Source organism: Callithrix jacchus, chromosome 2 (assembly GCF_049354715.1).
Source record: "Callithrix jacchus isolate 240 chromosome 2, calJac240_pri, whole genome shotgun sequence".
Taxonomy (NCBI): domain Eukaryota; kingdom Metazoa; phylum Chordata; class Mammalia; order Primates; family Cebidae; genus Callithrix; species Callithrix jacchus.
In genome coordinates, this window is record NC_133503.1 from 185995344 (window position 1) to 186016636 (window position 21293).

At 36.5% G+C, this 21293-nt stretch overlaps 1 pseudogene; it reads right to left on the reverse strand.

The window, feature by feature from the left end:
• LOC100393489 (U4/U6.U5 tri-snRNP-associated protein 1-like) overlaps positions 1 to 20418 on the reverse strand; it is a 36985-nt pseudogene extending 16567 nt beyond the window's left edge.
• Between the last annotated feature and the right edge of the window lie 875 nt (positions 20419 to 21293).

The following is a 21293-nucleotide window of genomic DNA, read 5'->3' on the forward strand; positions in this document are numbered from 1 at the left end:
TAATTAAAAGATTTGAAAAAATATCTTTTTCCACCTAATATTTGGTTTATTGCTAAGGTTTGTATAACAAAAAGATTTTTTAAAAAAAGAAAAGCATACACATTTATTTAGTATTAACATGACTGAGGAGTCTTTGTAAGGAAATGAAGACCTTAAAGAAACAGGTAAACTTTGTACCTTTATACTTAGATTTGATGAAGAGTGGACCATCCTGGAGAAGTATGATTGGACAAATAGGAGTTTGAAATAAAGGCAACAAAACTGGAGAACTTAGGATGGCCTGTTTGTTCAGATTCTTCTATCTGTCCCTGTGTCTTCAGAGATAAGAATATTCCTTTCCGCGGGGCCGGGCGCGGTGGCTCAAGCCTGTAATCCCAGCACTTTGGCAGGCCGAGGCGGGTGGATCATGAGGTCAAGAAATCGAGACCATCCTGGTAAACAAAGTGAAACGCCGTCTCTACTAAAAGTATAAAAAATTAGCTGGGCATGGTGGCGCGTGCCTGTAGTCCCAGCTTCTCGGGAGGCTGAGGCAGGAGAATTGCCTGAACCCAGGAGGCGGAGGTTGCAGTGAGCCGAGATCCCGCCATTGCACTCCAGTCTGGGTAACAAGAGCGAAACTCCATCTCAAAAAACAAACAAACAAACAAAAAAGAATATTCCTTTCCTCATGTCCCTGTGTCTTCAGAGATAAGAATATTCCTTTCCACAGACTACAAGAAGAATACCTTTGAAATGAGAGTCTTGTAACCTGCTTCAGGGGAGGAGGGCAGAAGAGGTCACAGAGTGACTACCTAGTTTTTATGACCTGATGTAGAGGAGGACAAAAGGCAGGTGACAGTGACATTCCTGCTTCTGCTATTTTCTCAAATGCCAAGGTGTGATATTTTGGGGTAGCATAAGCTGAACCCCATTGCAGAAAGAGTCAAGATTACTAATATTATGACTAAAAAAGATTAAAGAATGAAATATCCTATTCTAATCATGTTCATTAGGATAATTTCTGTTAAATGTTTTCTTTTTCTATATGATTAACCCCGATACAACTAGGGGCTCCTGCTTGTCATGGAATCAAGCTGTTTTAGCCATTATTCTCTTCCTGATATTCAAATTGTTGCAAATTTTTCCAGTGGGAATTCACTTAATCCTGTATGTTTATGATAGGACATTATTATTTTGAATTTTCTCTATTCTGACACAATAACATGTAACAAACCCAAATTTAATTTTCCCTGCCAGGGATTTAAGTCGTGATTTCTCCATGGTCCCCAGTCCCTTTTAGTTGAAGGATGAAGATGGCATTAGGTCTTATAATATAGATGTATACATTGCATATTATATTTGTCCCATCTGAAGAGATATGATTCTGGGGACACTTTGGTAGGCAGACATAAAAAGATAATACAATATTTTTTAAAATTTGATTTAAAGGCATAATTCACAGAGATATTTTTAATCACATTTTCTCATTTTGATATTTATGCCTAATATTTTATAATAACAGCACCAGCTTTCTGTTTTTTTAACAACTTTATTTCTTAACAAAGTAATTCTAACAAAATATCTCAAAATTAATAAATAATACCAAGACAACAATACTGATACGAATAACAGTACCACTACTATTGAATACATTTAAATATTTTCTTTGCAGGTGTCATTTGGTGTGTGTTGTTTTCTCTAAGTATGACTCCCCTTTCATGTATCCCATACATTCAATTAAACAGATATTCTGTTTTATAATTATTCATAGTGCTGCATGTCACATTGCTATATACTTTTCTAATATGTGATTTTTACATTAAAAAATTTCTGTTGTTATCTGAGAGCTTGGTGGTACGGCTTTTCAGAAAATGATGGCTTTCACCTCTTGATTTATTGACCCCATGCAATATTGGAGAAAAATAGTAGAAATGTGTTTAATTATTTGCCTTATTAATTAGAATAGAAGGATTGGGCAGAGCAGAAACAATTTAATCTCCAAAGTTTTATACAAGTATTTTAATAAGTACATTTTGCAATGATTTTATGTGTGCGTGAGTGTCTATATAAAATTACATGTAGAAGATATTTATACACATATTCTGATACAAAAGAATTGAACAGCAAAACTCTGCCCTGTATTCACTTTATCGAAATACGTATAGTACATAGATTTTATATATCTATATCTATATATACATATATATGTATTCACCTATTTTATTAAAATTTAACTTCACTAAATTCTATCCTGACATTACAGCTCTAAAAATTATCCTTCTACTTTTTCAACTGAATTATTTTGCGATTTTCATTTCGGCATTTCCATTTATTTGTCAACTTAGTTTTTATCACAGCACCAGCACCAAGGGTTACAGTGAATGTATTCAACTGATCGCTCAAGTTAGCATCATCTTGAAGCAGCATTGTCTTAACTTCAATTTTTCTTTAAATGTACCTACTATTTAGAGTGTAATATCTTCTTACCAATTCAAAAGCTACATTTCTTTTTGAGCTGCTATCTATGCTTTTTAGAAATACATATTTACTGATTTTTAAATTAATTTGTCTAATTTTAACTACATAAATATACATAAGTTTCCCTTCTGAAAAGATCAAGAAAGTAAATCAAATTTTAAAAAAATTAGATAGGTGAGTAAGTGTCTTGAAACAAAATCCAGGGAAAATGGAGGAGCCATATTCCAAGAAATTCTGCATTATCAGTGCTCTCATTCTATAGTACAAATCACGATTTTCTTTTTATTTTTAATGCAGAAATTAAATTAGCTTTTTACAAACAATAGCATCTTTGATTTGGTAAAATTACAGCACTCTAAATTTTTTAATATAAAATAAACATTTATCTATAAATTAAAGGTGTCTTCAAAAGTAAAGTAGAATTGAATGTATATTAAAGCAAATATTAGATATAAGTACTTGTGTGTAATGTGTGTGTGTAAGTTTAAAGTTTCTTGCTGTATTAGGTTTCTAAATAAATACAATTCCTCAACCCTTAAATTTTTTCCATGTAGACTTACTGTAAGGAGTGATTTCATTTTTGATCTATTAATTTAAGCTGTATGAAATTATTAGTATTTGGGCAATTTATACCTACAAAAGCAATTTCATAAGGTCCAGCTAATATTTCCTATTACTCAAATGTTTCATATTTGCTAGAGCATTATATATAACTCTGTACATTCTGCATTCATTATTATGGGTCTTTATAGGGAGAGTCTTATGGGTCTAAACCTTGCTGAATCAACATGAGAGGAGTAATTCTCTCTCAGAGAGGTTATTGAGGACAGGATGGCTTTGAGTGATGGAAGACAGAGACAAAAGAGGAAGGCATTTCTCACTTACCTGCCCTTAGTTCCTAACTAGTTGTTTTAAATGGAAATGAATACATCTGTTTGAGAACCCATACAATTTCAAGCCATTCTTTTTGTATACTGTTTCTTGTTTGGAAAAACCTATTTTTGTGGATCAGAACCATAACAACAAAATGCAAATTGAGCAGCACTGAAACTCACCTCCTAGAATGCAGGATATCTATGTTAGCTTGATCTAGCCTATGAAAAAAAACAAAGCATCCATTCTGCTGATGGAATCTTGTAAATAAAATATTCATGGTAAAAGAGGGGTAACAGAGAAGCTAGACAGACAGACCAGCTCAGTTTATGATGTCCACAGAATATAGTAGAGTTTTCTGGACTGAACAGAGATCAGGGTCAGAGGAAAGCCACGGTGGCTCCAAGCAAAGCAGAAGGGGTGGCATGCAGTCACAGAACTCCAGGCGAAACACCTGACACTCCACGCTGTGGTTGCCTCCTGAAAACTGTTCTGCTGTCCTTGTGATGCTTCCTTCTCCAAATTTTAAGAAGAGCTTGCTAAATTCTTGAGAAATAGAGACTACAGTCCCAACATCTAAAGTAAACTGGCTTGCAGAAAGAGGATGAAAATGTGGAGATTTCTGTCTGAGCACTGCTTGTCACTTTTCTCTCTCTTTTCTGCTTACTGAGATGAAGCAGCTAACAGAAAAAATAGTTTAAATGGTTGCCATAACATAAAGTGTCATTGGAGTTTAATTTTGGCAAGTAAGGGAGAGAGCGAGTAGTATGGTTGGATAGTTGGAGAAAGGAAGAGTCATGAGTTCAAATGAGGATCTGTTTAATTCTATGCCAGTTGTTACCCAAAGAAATAAATGGCCAACTTTTGAGAAGAAACAAATAATCGGGCACATGATTAAATAAGGGACAAGGAATAGAGTGTGTAGAAGTATAAAATGGATTAAAGCAATTATTTTAAAAGTGTTTTAAACCAACAAGGTTTTTATGGTTAATGTAGAAACTTAATTATAGACTAGATACTTCTTAAAGGCTTTCTGAGTTTTTATTGAAATGCCAAAGAAAAAGATTAAAAACAGCACAGAATATGATGAGAATTTCACTCCCTGCAGTGAGGAAATACCATGCTGAATATAATAGAGAGTAGTATATTCCTCAGATGGAAACTTCCAGAACTCAACCTAGAAAGAATAACTCCTCTAGGTAGTCTCTGAATTAGACAACACATTAGCTAACATTTCTGACCCCAAAACTAGAGACCAGCCCAAACATTATGAGTACATATCTCTCCCAGGGCATTATAAATCATGTAATGTTACTTTATACTTAATAAGATTAGGATATTTGTCCCTTCCAAAACTCATGTTGAAACATGATTCCCATCATTGGAGGTGGGACCTGGTAGGAGAGGCTAGAAACATCAGGGTAAATCTCTCATGAATTGCTTAGTGCTAGTCACGATGAGTGAGATTTTATTGTCTTAACAGATATTTTAATTGCTGTTGAACAAATCTTATGGTACTAACTGCATGCATCTTTTTTAAATACAACAATAGAGCTTTACTTTCTTCCATGATGGAATACAATAGAACCTGGTTAAACTTTTCTACAACAAAATTTATTTTTTTCTCTATAATGCCTTCTCTAAATAACAAGTGAATTATTGCTATTTAATACGATATTAACATCAATTATACTTCATCTTATTGATCAATCGTTATATAAGGCTCTTAAAGTGAAGTAAGAGACTCGAGTACTCTTTAAGAAACTTGAACATTGTTATAAACATTTAGCGAGATTTTTGGAATTGTAATGCTTTTCCAGATCATTTATCTTCATCCTAATCCATGCAAATTATGTATCAAGATGATTATAGGTACTAGAGGCAATTACATGTGTCTAACCTATGAAAAGTGCTCTAAATTTCACATAAATCAAGACGGTTTCCACGTATTAATTAACTAAATGCATAAAAACTTGATTATAATTTGGCCTTTGGCATTTGAAAAATTATTCATCCCTGTAAATTATCTTCTGTTATTGCTTCTCTTTTATTAAAACCCTCTAAATACAGTAAAATTACACATTATATTACCAAAAAAGATACAGTATAGCTCTTCTTGATCTGGAAATTCTATAGTTTCTTACCTTTCATAGCACCTGTCACCCAAGAAAATTGGCTAATGTTCAAAAGCCAAAATTTGAGGCAATAGTAAATAACACTTTAAAAATGGAACTTAATTTCACAAAAGGTAAAGTGCCATTTGTTTTCAATTTTACAATTATACATTTTGATCATACTTTATGGTTTGAAAAATGCTTAAGACAAGAATGTAAGGAGGCTTATAAAATGGCAATTTGCAAGAATAATTTCTATGTTTTATAAATTTGTAGTCTGGAAAATAGGCCCTAAATTCTCTTCATTATGGCTACTCAGTTTATGAGCAAGGCCACGTAATTGTCCCTTGTTTACATGAGAAAATTCTAAATGTGAAAGGATTTTAGTTCCTTTTCTTTTTGGGGGATGGAAGGCACATGTGGGATCTGTACCTAATGGGTATTGCAGACCCATTAATTTCATGTTGGGCATATTTTCTATCTCATTAATTTATTTATTTTATTATTTATTTATTTAGTGTTTTTTTTTTTTTTTTGAGACAGAGTCTCACTCTGTTATCCAGGCTGGAATGCTGTGGCGTGATCTCAGCTCACTGCATCCTCTGTCTCCTGGTTTCAGACTATCCTCCTGCCTTAGGGTCCCAAGTAGCTAGATAACAAGCATGTATGACCACACCTGGCTAATTTTTATATTTTTAGTAGAGATGGGGTTTCAGCATGTTGGCCAGGTTGGTCTTGAACTCCTGACTTCAAGTGATCCACATGCCAAGGGCTCCCAATGTGCTGGGATTACAGACATGAGCCACCTCGCCTGGCGTATCTCATTTATTTATATTGAAAGCATCTGTATAACTTTCACAAGTCAGTAATAGATGAAGAATCTTACTCAAATCATACCACTTTAAATTTGTTTCTAAACAGCCATTTTCAATTCTTACGTTCATTTACATTCATTGTCAACATCTTACAAATGATGATTGGGCTCACGTAAAGAAAGCAGCATATCCATAAGATCCATCATTCAGAAATAACATTTTTAATCATTGTTGTGAGTTGAATTGCATATTTTCTCCAAAATGATATGTTTAAGCCTTAATCACCAGTACTTGTGAATATGATCTCATTTGGAAATAGATAGGCTCTAGGCAGATGTGATCAAGTTAAGATGAGGGCATGATGAATAATTGTGGGTCTACACAGACAGAGGGAGAACACTCCATGAAGATGGAGCCAGAGATTATAGCAACACATTTACAAACCAGTGAATGCCAAGAATCGCTTTCAACAACCAGAAGCTAGGAAGAGGAAAAGGAACAGTCCTTTTTTTTTGGATGCAGAACTATTGTAATCCTTCCAACACTCTGATTTTAGACTTCCAGCCTCCAGAACTATGAAAGAAAAAAAAAGTTGTTGTAAGCCACCCAGTTTATGATTCTTTGTTAAGGCAACTCTAGAAAGTTAATAGTGCATGACTTTTTTGGCTGTTTGTGGACATATGCTATGTTGTTTTACATCTTATTTTTCTATTTGTATGTATATCATAAATACTAGTTGGTTTCATAGATATTCTCGATTGAAATAATAATGATGCTATTATTGAAGAAAAGAGGTCATTTTTCAGGTAAATGGGCATTACCCATTGATATGTTTAATTTTATCTCCATCTTGATTGTGCCAAAGGGTGTTGATATGGTTTGCATCTGTGTCCTCACTCAAATCTAATATTCAATTGTTATCTGTAATGTTGGAGGTGGGGCCTGGTGGCAGGTAATTGAATCATGGGGTCGTCCTTCATGAATGATTTAGCACCACCTCCCTGGGTGCTGTTCTTGTGATAGTGAGTGAGTTCTCATAGGATATGGTTATTTAAAAGTATGTAGGACTTCCCCCTTCACTCTTCTTCCTACTCTGGGCATGTGAATTGCCTCACTCATTTACCTTCCATCATCATTGGAAGCTTCCTGAGGACTTCCCAGAAGCAGAAGTCACTATGCTTCCTGTACAGCCTGCCAATTAAACCCCTTTTCTTATAAATTATCCAGTTTCAGATTTTTTTAAAAAACCAATGAAAATGGATGAATACAGAACACTGGTACAGAGGAGTAGAGCATTGACATAACAATACTTGAACATGTGGAAGCAGCTTTGGAAAATAAGTAACAGGCAGAGGTTGGATGAGTGTGAAGGGCTCAGAAGAAGACAGGAAGAGAGAAAATTTGAAACAACCTAGAGCCTGGTTAAATTGTTGTAACCAAAATACTGATAGTGATATGGACAATAAAGACTAGGCTGATGTCTCAGATGAAGATGAACTTACTGGGAACTGGAGCAAAGGTCACTTTTGTTATGCATTAGCAAGGAACCTGGTGGCACTGTGTCCCTGCTCTAGGGATCTGTGGAAATTTGAACTTGAGATTAGTGATTTAGGAGGTGAAAGATATTTCTGAGCAGCAAAGCATTCATGTAGTAGCCTGGCTGCTTCTAAAAACATAGCTCATATGCATGAGCAAAAAAATGACCTGAAACATAATTATATTTTAAAAGAAAGCAGAATGTAAAAGTTTGAAAAATTTGCAGCCTGTCTGTGTGGTACAAAAGCCCATTTTCAGGGAGAGAATTTGAAGTTGCCTGCAGATATTTGCATAACTAAAATAAAGACAAATGCTGATACACAAGACAATGGGAAATAGGCCTTGAAGGCATTTCAGAGACCGTCATGGTAACCTCTCCCATCACAGACCCAGAGGTCTAGGAGGGAAGAATAGTTTCATGGGCCAGACCAAGGATGTGTTGCCCTGTGCAGCTTCAAGACAATACTCCCTATATCCCAGTCATCCCAGCTCCAGCCATGGCTCAAATGAACTCAGGTAGAGCTCAGGCCACTGCTTCAGAGAATGCCATCTGTGAGCCTTGGTGGCTTGGCTTCCGCATGGTGTTAAGCATGTGGTTGCACAGAATGCAAAATTTGAGGATTGGGAGCCTCCACGTAAATTTCAGAGGATGTATTGAAAAGCCTTGATGTCTAGGCAGTGGCCTGCTACAGGGGTGCTACCCTCCTGGAGAACCTCCACTAGGGCAGTGTAGAGGGAGAAATGTGGGGTTGGAGACCCCATAGAGAGTGCCCACAGGGGCACTGCCTAGTGGAGCTGTGAGAAGAGAGCCATCGTTCTCCAAACCCCAAAGAATGGTAAATCCACCAGCAGCTTGCATCCTGAACCTGGAGAAGTCACAGGAACTCAAGAGCAGCCCTTGAGAGCAGCTCAGAGCTTGAACCCTGCAAAACCACAGAGGCAGAGCTGCCCAAGCCCTTGAAAACCCATCCCTTGCATCAGTATTCCCCGGATGTGAGACATGGAGTCAAAGGAGCTTATTTTGGAGCTTTAAGACATCCCTGCTGGGTTTCAGACTTGCATGGAACCTGTAGCCCCTTTTTTCTCGCTGCCTTCTTTCTTTTGGAATGGAAATGATTACCCAATACCTATACCCACTTTGTATCCTGGAAGTAACAAACTTATTTTTCATTTCACAGGCTCATAGGCAGAAGGGACTAGCCTTGTCTCAGATGAGATTTTGGACTTTGGACTCTTGAGTTAATGTTGGAAATAAATTAAGGCTTTCCAGGATTATTAGGAAGGTATGATTGGATTTTGCAGTGTGAGAAGGACATGAGTCTTGGGAGGGGCCAGAGGCAGAATGATATGGTTTGGATCTGTGTCCCCATCCAAATCTCATGTTCAACTGTAATCCCCAATGTTGAAGCTGGGTCTTGGTGGGAGGTGATTCAGTCATGAGGGTGGAGTTCTCAGGAATGGTCTAGCACATCTCCTTGGTGCTGTTTTCCTGTTAATGAGTGAGTGAGTGAGTTCTCATGAGATATGGTTGTTTAAAAGTGTGGGGCTTCTCCTCTCTCACTCTTTCTCCTACTCCAGCCATATGAAGTGCCTCATTCCCCCTTTGCCTTGTGCTATGTTTAAAAGCTTCCTGAGGCCTTCCCAGAAGCAGAAGTCACTATACTCCCTGTACAGCCTGCAGAACTATGAGCCATTTGAACCTCTTTTCTTCATAAATTACTCAATCTCAAGTATTTCTTTATAGCACTGTGAGAAGAGACTAATACAGGTGTCCAGGCTAAACATTATTTCTGAGTGTTTGTGCGAGAGTATTTCCAGGCAATATTAGCATTGAAATGAGTGGATTTGGGGTAGAGGAAGGTCCTCCCCAGTGTGGCTTGACATAATCCGAACTGCAGAGGGCATGAATAGAGCAAAAGATAGAGAATGGGGAAATTGAGCCCCTTTACTTCCTGAATGACTGGCGAACTGTGACATCAGTCTTCTCCTGCCTTTGAATTAGGATTAATGCCATTGACTCTTTGGGTTCTCAGGCCTTTGGTCTTGAGAACTACATAATTGGCATTCCTGGGCCTCTAGATTGCAGAGGAGTAGATGGGTGACTTCTCAGTCTTCATAATATTTTTCATAATAAACATCTTAATGTATGGGGTGTGTGTGTGTGTGTGTGTGTGTGTGTGTGTCCTATTGATGCTTTTTCCCTGGAGAAGCTTGACAAAATATACACAGCATACATTTTTAATTTATTTGTCTTTTGCATGCCTTTTAATTAAGTACATGTTTGATATTTAAGAATAAGTGTTAATATTTGGGAAATTATTTGCTTTTGAAAAAATTATATGGTAAATTTAATTGAAAGATGCTGATTATTTGATCATGGACAAACACATTTAGCTTTGGAATTAATTTTATATGTAGTTGCATGTCCAATTTTACTATAATTGATTATACAGTTTGTTTCTCAATTATTTTCTTTAAAATTACTATTAATTTAATTCTGAAAGAAATTATTAAAATATCTAACTGTAATTACAATTGATTAACATTTTACATCTTTATTATTTCTCTTCATACATTCAGCTTCTACATATTTTTGTGCATACATGATGAGATGAGTACCTTCTTTGTGAATTGTGACTTTATTCATCTTATAATATCTGTCTTGGCAATATTCTTTGTGTTATTTCTTTAGCATTTCATTTTGTTAGCTGTCTTGTAAATAATGTGTAACTGGGTGTTTTTTAAATTAATTTGGTATAATTTTTAATTTTAGGGCTATTTACTAATGAGTACTTAAGTAAACCATATGTAAGATTGTCTTTTCTTTATTCTACTTTAGATGTATTTATTTTATGCTATTGTTTTCTCCTGTTATTGTTTCCAATTATTGCTAATTTGATCAATGTACTATTCATCTTATTTCATCTTTATATTTACTAGTAATTTCTCTTGCACCTTTTTAAAAAATATTATATAATCTTTTTTCCCAATGACCATAATGAAATATATGTTTACATGTTATTCTATTCATCATTGTATAACATTATATATGTATAAAGATATATTATGTCCTCCTCTATCTTTTCTCTTCCTACCATATTCAAAATCACCGCATTAAATAAGCTATTTAAAATGTTTTTCTTCAACACTCACTTTCCAAAGAAATTTTTTACTTTTTTTCTCTTTCTTCTACTTTCATATTTCAAAACTCGAAAGTTTTACTAATATATGCAACATTTAGCTCTAAGTCTCTAATCTAAGGATTCACAATAAGATATGTTTCCTCTTTTTCCAAAGGTTTTACTAGTAATAATTACCTAATTCTATTTTTTTCTAGTCCTGTGCATTTAAAGTGTCTCTGTTTTTTTGGATTGAATGTTTGTGACCTTCTATCTAAATTAATATCTTGAAGCCCTACCAGCCACTGTGGTTGTATTTGGAAATGGAGCCACTAAGAAACTAGTTAAGATTAAGTGGGGTCATATAAGTGGGACTCTGATTTCATAGATTAGTGTCATAATAAGAGACATCAGAACTCTCCCTCTCTCCCCTACTTCTATCTCTATACCCACATGCCAAGAAAAGCTGTGTGATGGCAGGCACAGCTAGAAGGCTCACATCTGCTAGCCAGAGAGAGAGAGCTCTTCCAAGAAACTGGCCCTCTCATATCTTAATTTGGAATTTCCACCTTCTGGAATTTTGAGAAAATAATTTTCTCTTGTTTAAGCCACCTAGTTTATGGTATTTTGTTATGACAGCCTGAGGAAAGAATATAACACATCTAATGTTCCTAGTTCTGTTACAAAAACAAAAAACAGAAGGAAAAAATCTCTTCTCTTAGGGAGTGATGTTAAGTGCCATAATGTAAGTGCTAATAAAAAGATCAGGGTTATTCTTTTTTGATGATGTTTAAGTAACTCCTCCTGGTAGAGTGATATTTGAACAGATCTTAGGAGAGTGGAGACATCGCCATGTGCAGTGGATCATGCCTGTAATCCCAGTACTTTAGGAAGTCAAAGCTGGTGGATCACCTGAGGTCAGGAGTTTGAGACCAGCCTGGTCAACATGGTGAAACACCATCGCTATTAAAAACATAAAAAAACAGCCTATTGTGGTGGCCGGTGCCTATAGTTCCAGCTACTTGGGAGGCTGAGGCAGGAGAATCACTTGAACCCAGGAGGCCGAGGCTGCAGTAAGCCAATATCACACCACTGCACTCCACCCTGGGCAACAGAGACCCCATCTCAAAAAAAAGAAAAAAAAAAAAAGGGCAAATGAAAGTGGAGAGATCAGCCATGCATTTCCTGATTTCCTGGAATGAATAGATCCAGGGAGAGAGAATAAGTGCAAAGATTGTGAGACAAAAGAGACACTGGCCTAGGTTGGGTACCAGCTGAAAAGGGTAGGTGAAGATGGTGGTAAATTGAGATCAGAGAGATGGTTCAGGACCAGAGAAAGAAAGCAATTTGAAGGCCTTAAGATTTGTACTTTATTCTTAATGTAATGGTAAGACAATGGGTGGTTTTGAGTAGAACGCTGACCTTGTTTCATTTGTAATTTCCAAGATCTCTAATGGTTGTATGGAGACTCTCAAGACAGAACTTAAAGGAAAGAGATACAGAACTCTTTTTTCTGTATATTTTTAAGAAATGTATTTTCCCAAATCATATACTGGTGAAATAATACTTAAACTTTGTATTGTATTACTGTATAGTGTTTCTTTTTCTTAACAAAACATTCCAAGCTAGGCACAGAATTTTTGGCATTTTGTCTTGTATTTCTCTTATCTTTTAATTTAAAATGTTCAGTTCTTTTCAAATTTCCATTTGTGATGGCTAATTTTGTATGTCACTTGGTTAAGGGAGCCCAGATGGCTAGTAAAACATTATTTTTGAGTGAGTCCATGAGAGTCTTTGTGAAAGACTTTACTGTTTACTGATTCAAATTAGCATTTGAATCAGTAAATAATAAAGAGAAGCTGCTGGATAGAAGTTTGAAAGTCCCAACTCCACAACTCACATCAATGTGTATAGAGGAGCCAGAGATTACTTCAAATTCCAATTTTTAGTGGGCTTTTCAGCTGAATCTAGAGACCAAATTGACACCAAGCAGATAAATAAGAGAAAAGAAAGTACACAAATATTACTGGTTTTCCATGTACATGTGGATCTTTACAAGAGAGTGAATTGCAAAGAAGTTGCCGAAGCAGGATGCTTTTATAATCTTTTAGACAAAGAGCAATATATTTGATGAGAAATGATAGAACAAAGAAAATCTGTTTCATTTGGGTGGGCAGAGGTTAAACAGGTGGAAGATAAAAGTTACTTCACTAACTATGGGTATTCCAGTACACTGCAGCCTTCGATTCCAAGGCTCTGGTGATCAGGGCTATTTTCTCACTGCAGTATGGAGAGGATACTCTTCCCAGAGAAATCTTTATCATTTGCTGAATGCAGGAAGAGACAGTTCAACTTACCTTTCTGAAACAACAATTCCTCCAATATTTTCCACTTGAAATGATATACTGATCTGACATAATTCAGGCTGGCCAGATCCTCACGCTTTCCAATGCCTCCCCTACTCTCCTGGTTCTCTGGTTCTCAGCTCTTCAGCCTTGGATTCAGAGTTATTGGACTAGCTTCCCTGGTTCTCAAGACTACAAATTAAAGCTGAATTACACCACCAATTTTCCTGGTTCTCCAGATTGCAGAAGGCAGATTATAGGACTTCTTGGCCTCCATGATCACATATGCCAACTCCCATAGTAAATCTCCTTATATCTTCTCCTCACATATACTAAATATAATCTCCATATATATATCCAAATACACACAAACACACATATACACTATTGGTTCTGTTTCTCTGGAGAAGCCTGACTAAGACACCATTATTACTAATAAAGTCAACTGCATACATAGGACTACCTTTAAGACAATAATATTTTCCTCCAATATTATGGCTTGTTTTTACTCTAATTTATGGAATGTCTTTTATTAGCATGTACATTTTTCTGGTTCAGGTCTTCAAAATGCTTGTGTTTTGCTTTCATTCAGATTTTCATGGCTTTGGTATGTACATTCCTCTTTAATCTAGATCGGCAATGATAGTCTACAGGTCAGAGATGAAATCTGGCCCCCTGTTTATTTAGGTAAATAGAGTTATTGGAAGGTAGCCATGCATATTTATTTCTGTATTTCTGTGATTATTTACCTAAGAGTTCAATGGTCACAACAGAGACCATCTGGGCAGCAAAGACTAAAGTATTTATTATCTGGCTCTTTACAGAAAAAGTGTTGCTGATCACTGATCTAAATCACTAATTAAATGTTGCACCCCTCTTCCTCTTCATTATGAATAATAATTCTTAGAAAATAGATTTCTAAATTGCCTTGAACACCCATATGATTTTAATTTAATGTTGTTGCTATTTTTTAAAAAAAAACAAATCTAGTTCTGTTTCATCAGAAGCAAGTGTTTCTTTCTGGGAAACCCACATGTAGTTTCTTTCTCTATAGACTAGCTATATTAGTTTGTTGGTACACTGCTATAAACAATACCTGAGAGTATGTAATTTATATTTAAAAAAGAGGTTTAGCTGGCTTACAGTTCTGCAGGCTGTACAGGAAGCATAGCTTTGGAAACCTCAGAAAACTTACAATCATGGCAGAAAGTAAAGGGTAAGCAGCCACATCTAACATGGCTGGAGAAGGAGGGAGAGGGAGAGAGAAAGGAGGTGCCACATACTTTTAAACAACTATATCTGAATAACTCACTCTTGCCACAACACCACCAATGGGGATGGTATAAAACCATGAGAAACCACACCAATGATCCAATCACTTCTCACTAGACTCTACATTCAAAACTGGAGATTACAGTTCAACATGAGATTTGAGAGGAGACACAGAAAAACCATATCATTCTGCTCCTGGCCCTTACAAAATCTCATGTTCTTCTCACATTGCAAAATCTAATTATGCCTTCCCAACAGTCCCCCAAAGTTTTAACTCATTACATCATTAAGTCGAAAGTCCAAAGTTTGAAGTCTCAACTAAGACAAGGGTAGTCTCTTCCACCTATAAGCCTATCAAATAAAAACAAACAAACAAGTTAATTACTACCAAGGCACAATGAGGCTATAGGAATTGGGTAACCATCCCTTCTCCAAATGTAAGAAATTGGCCAAAAGAAAAGGGCTATAGGCCCTATGTAATTCCAAAACCCAGCAGGGAAGTCACTAAACCTTAAAACTTCAAAATAATCTCTGTTGACTCCATGTCTCACATCCAGGGATTGCTGATGCAAGGGGTGGGCTCCTAAGGGTCTGGGCAGCTCTGCCTCTGTGGTTTTGCAGGGTTCAACCCTTGCAGCAGCTCTCAAGGGCTGCTTTTTAGTTCCTGTTACTTTTCCAAGTGCAGATCTACCATTCTGAGGTTTGGAGAACAGTGGCCCTCTTCTCATAGCTCCAATAGTCAGTGCCCCCATGGGGACCCTGTATGGAGTCTCCAACCCCACATTTCCCCCTCTGCACTGCCCTTATGGAGGGATGAGGGCTCCATCCCTTCAGCAGACTTCTCAGGTATTATTTTTTAGCAGTGTGAAAATTAACTAGTATAGCTAGCCTGCTGAGAGATAAACAATAAGTGGACCTCCCAGAAATAAATGAAGTCTAGACATCCAGACTTTTTTATACATTCTCTGAAATCTAGGTGAAGGATCCAAAAGTCAACTCTTCTGTTCTGTCCACTGGTAGGCTTAACATCACATGAAAGCCACCAACACTTACAGTTTGCACCCCCTGAAGCAGCATCCTGAGCTGTACTTGGGCCCCTTTTAGCCATAGCTGTAGATAGAGCAACCAGAATGCAGAGTGCCATGTCCTGAAGCTGCAGAGTAATAGGCCCTGAACCTGGCTTGTTATCATTCTTTCCTCCTAAACCTCCAGGCCTGTGATGAGAGGAAGTGCTGAAGAGGTCTTGAAGTGTCTCCCAGGCATTTTTCCCATTTTCTTGTCTGTAAGCAATGGGCTCCTCTTTACTTAGGCAAATTTCTTGATTTGCCTAAATAAAGCCTGCTTGATTTCCTCCAATGAAAATGAGTTTTACTTTTCTATCAAATGGCCAGGTGGGAAATTTTTCAAACTTTTATATTCTGTTTCCCTTTTAAATATAAGTCCCAGTTTCAGGTAATTTCTTTTCTCATGCACAAGAGATAGATTTTTAGAAGCAGCCAGGCTACATCTTTAATCCTTTGCTGCTTAGAGATTTCTTCTGCCAGATACTCTAGATCATCTCTTTCAAGTTCAAAGTTCCACAGATTCCCTACTACAGGGCAAAAATGCCACCAGTCTTTTCTCTTTGCTAAAGCATAACAAGAGTGACTTTTATTCCAAGTTTTAATAAGTTTCTCATTTCCATCTGTGACCTCCCCAACCTGGAATTTACTGTCCATTTCACTATCAGTATTTTGGTCACAATCATTCAACATGTCTTTAGGAAGCTTCAAATATCCCACACTTTCTGTCTTCTTCTGAGTTCTCCAAACTGTTACAACCTGTGTCCATTATTAGTTCCAAAAGTGCTTCCACATTTTCAGGTATCTTTACAGCAATGCCCCACTCCCAGTACCAATTTTCAGTATTAGTCTGTTCTCACACTGCTATCAAGAAAGAACTGAGACTGTTAGGATTTTAATTGGCTCATGGTTCTGCAGGCTGTACAGGAAGCATGAATGGGAGGCCTCAGGAAACTTACAATCACTGGAGAAGATAAAGGGGATGCAGGCATATGGTTACACATCTGGAGTAGGTGGGAGAGACAAAACAGGATGATGCTACACCCTTTTAAACAACCAGATGTTGTGATAACTCACTCTTGCCATAAAAATACTAAGGGGGATGGTGTTAAAACATGAGATGCTGCCTCATGATGTAATCACCTCCCACCAGTCCTACCATCGATACTGGAGACTACAACTCAACATGAGATTTGGGTTGGGACACAGATCCTAACACTATCACTAGCCCTCCTATGTGTCTTATTTTTTCCTTTGCCTATTCTTGATCCTCATCAACCTTGAGGCTCAGGGTAAGCTAGTAAGGTAGCTTAACTAGCAAAGAACTTTCAAGCAGAGAAGGGGGATGTTGCAGGCAACTTCTGCTGATGAGTTAAATAGTGTGTATTGCTGCTGGCCTTGCCACAAAAAAATACCTGAGACTGGGTAATTTATGAAGAAAAAAGGTTTAATTGGCTCACATATCTGTAGGCTGTACAGCAAGCATGATGCAAACATCTACTTGGCTTCTGGGGAGGCATTAAGGAACTTTTACTCATGGCAGAAGGTGAAGTGGGAGTAAGCGCTGGGTAGATGCCACATATTTTTGAACAATCAGATATCACGAGAAGCACTCACTGTGTTGAGGACAGTACCAAGACATGAGCAACGCACCCCATCACCCAAAACAGTTTCCACCAGTCCCTACCTCCAACGTTGGTTATTATTAGGTTGGTGCAAAAATAATTGCTGTTTTTGTCATTACTTTTAATGGCAAAAACCACAAAAAATTTTGTACCAACCTAATACATTTCAACATGAGATTAGAGCAGGATAAAAATCCAAACCATATCAGTTCAGATAGTCAGACAAAGGTGGAGAGTTTCTAACCTTATTTAGGATAGGCAAAGAATTACTAACAGGAGGCAGGATTTTATGAACTCAAGATTTGTTACAGGAGAGGATGGCTTTCTGGATGTCATAAGGGATCCTTCATCTAATTCTTGTGTACATTGTTGATTACAGTCCCTTTCCCCTTTCCTTCATTTCCTTCTGAACTTCCTTTGAAAATCTGAAACGGAGATGTGGTAGTTATAAAATAGGGTATTACTTATAGGGCTTTGAAATTTACTCTCTACTTATAAGTAGTCGACTCACTCCTAAATGTATCACTGGAAAGTATAAGATTGGTAAAAAGTACATGGCAAATAGTAGCACACATTTTAAATTAAGATAGTTTTGGGCAGGTTTTATAAACTATAAAAAAATTGCATTAGAGCAGAAGTGGGAAATTATTTTTTAAAAATTAGATAGAGCTGACAAATCGAAATGGGAGTGGTGATTACAAGGAGATGGCTGTCCCACTGTCACGCCCAACTCCCTAACTTCCATCTCTAAGTCAACTACCAAATACCTGTCTCGGTAGAGCAGCTGCTAGGAGCCGGTGGAACCAAAGAGTTTATCCAAGATGTATGAGTATTGGGGTTTTGGATAGAGAGAGTGAGTTTAGGCCTTTATTTTCTCTGTCATGAATGAGGAACTGGGCCAGAAATCCTTAGTGGAATGTTCAGGATGCCATGAAAAAGAGCAACCCACCTAAAGAGATCCATGAACCCCAGACAATGATCTGTAGGTGTGGTTGTGGGACACCATGCTCATGATTTCCAGAAACACAAAGATTCTCCAGGAGGCTGTTAAACCTGCAGTTCAAATTCTACCCTCTCCCTTAGTTTGGAATAGCCTTATGCTATTGCACTTAAAGAGGTTTAATTGCAATTAAACCTCTTGTAAAGCCTTATGCTTTACACAAATACATTTTAAGAACATAATGTAATAATAAGTGTATGTTAAATATTGGAATCCAAAGATTAAAAGAATATTCATCCATAAACTAGAGATCTAGAGAGGCCACATGGGACAGACACACATTTAGCATCACATCTCAATGTCCTGTGATAAATGCTGTGGTAATGGTTTCCTTAGGTATTTCAGAGTATTGACTTTGGGTTTAGATCAAATCAGTAACGTTGCTGAAAAACATCCCATGGTTTCTTTCATCTACTTAATTTCCTTTGCCTGGGATTGAAAACCATGATAAATTCTCAACTACACATTGCCTATTTTTCTAACAAAATAGAACTTAAAATTGTGACTATTATCTAAGAATACAAATGTGTTTTTATATATTTATCTTTTCACTTCATCTTCATGGGAAATTCTTTGAGGGATCATACTCTAAATACTTATTGTAACCTTAGAAAACCTAGCATATCAAGATATCAATTATAATTCACTAAATTATATATAAACCACTCTGAACAAAGGATATAGTAAAGTTATGTTTGGTTGTGTTAGAAAAATTATGAGCAAAAATAAAAATAAAATTTCTATGCCTGTTCTGGTAAGCCAGAATTTAATTTAATATTAACATTTTAATTAAATTATTTCTCATGATTTGATTTATACAAATCAAAAAAAAAGATGGGATTATTTTGATATATAATTTTTTCTGCCTATAAGGAATGAGTTAGTGAAAATATTAGATCAAAAGAAGTTTCAAAACTATAATTTAAAACGAGTAGAACAGGGACATTGTTTCTATAAACTAGAGAATAGCACACTCTTCCTAACTGTTGTAAAGTTCTTAGTGGATTTAAAAATAAAGTAAAAACTAAATCTTGTTGGCTTCATAGCCTGTGGTGAGAACACATTGAGCCTTAAATATTAACATTTGGTGTCATTTCTTGTTCTATTAATGTTATGATAAGACTAATGTTCACTAATTTATCTTCACACACTTCAATTTCATAGTATAACTGCAGACAAATGGGCTAAAATAAGCTAAATATTCTGTACCTCATCTTCTTCTTTGCAATGATTTATTTCCCTAATAAAAAGCAACCAGTATTCTCTATTTTGAACAAGTACAATATAAATAATATAAAGTATAAAAAAATAAATGAAAGAAAAGAGGCCAACATATTGTATATAGGAAATGACTTTGGTATCATAGGTCTAAGAATCTTAGGAGGTAAAGTTCATTTCAATCTACACTTGGGTGAATTGACTCAAGAACCCTGAAGGTAAAACAAAAACTTATTATTGCTAGAAAATAGAATTGGCTGCACTATTTCATTTTGGTGAGAGTTTGCTAGACATGATAAACTCTACAACATAAAAAACTGTGCTGTCTTCATTATCAAGGCTACAGTTTTGTTTATTGCTTAAAACTGAACAAACAGAATTATGCATTCTTTCAATTTAGTAACATTTTGGCTATAACGTTAATATTAAATGTAGATTAATCTTAGAAAGTTTTGCATTGCATGCATTTCGCATCGTTGCAAAAATATTAGCAAAATACGCATAAGATGTTTGCCAATTAGTGTCAGTTGACATTCACATTTTAATTAGTATTTTTCTTCTATCATTTAGTATATCATAAGCATATGTTTGCCTAAATAACCTAAATGCAAGTGTATTTGTTTCTGTTGCTGCCATAGCAAATTACCACAAATTTAGCAGTTTAAAATGAAACTTACATTATCCCCTAGTTCTGACATAGTATTTATAAAGCTAACATACTGACAGAGCTGCATTATTTTCTGAAGGATCTAGGGGAGAATCTATTTACTTGCTCCTTCAAACTGTTGGTAGAATATAGTTTCTGCAAGTTGTAGACTCAAGTTCTCCTTTCCCTGATGGCTGCCCCAGGTGACCGCTATTCCCAGCTTCCAGAGGCCACTCCCATTCTTTGGCTTGTGCCCATCCCCTCCTTTTTCATCTTCAAACATGGCAACGGTGAGTTGAATGCTTACGCTTTGAATGTGTCTTGCCTCTTTCTCCATACTTGCATTTCTCTTATGAAAACTTCTGCATTCCTACTCCCCTTTTAGTGTTCCATCAGATTATTAACATTGGGCCCATCCAAGCAATCCAGGGTAATCTTCTAATCAAAGGAACCTAATTCTACCTACAAAATTCATTTTGTCATTTAAAGACAGGTTCCACCGATTTGGATATGTACATCTGGGGAAGGGGCATTATTTCACCTACCAAGAGTTGCTTGAAAATATTAAGACTTCTTTAGAATCTAGTCATTGGAAGAAGGAAAAGTTGTCTTTTAACAAAATTTGAGAGTTCTTTACTTTCTCAGAGGCTCAATTTTTAAGCTGATAGCCTCTGTTCTCTACCCTCTAAGCCCAAAATAAAATACTAAGCACCCCGCCAACTGTCTGAATGCACCCCTCCTCTCAGCCATTGGTATTCCAAAGTTAAAGTGAAAATGTAGTTCAGGCTAATATAGGAAGGGAGGGTCAGACCACATTAATACCCTCCTCTCTTTTAGAATTCAGGAAAAGCTGACTAGCATTAACACCAATTCAGATGTTACTTCTGATAAGAAACACAATCTATTCTCTCTGAAGCCTGCTACTTGGAGGCTTCATCTGCATTATAAAACCCTGGGCTCTACAACCCCTCATCTTAACAAACCCTCTGCCCCCACTTTGAGTTGTCCCTCCCTTCCCAATCAAACCAATGTCAATCTTACCTGCACTGATTGATGTCTTATGTCTCCCTAAAATGTATAAAAGCAAGCAGTACCCTGACAACCTTGGGCACATGTTGTCAGGACCTCCTAAGGCTATGTCATAGGCATGTCCTTAGCTTTACAAAAATAAACTTTCTAAATTGATTGACACCAGTCTCAGATACTTTTGGG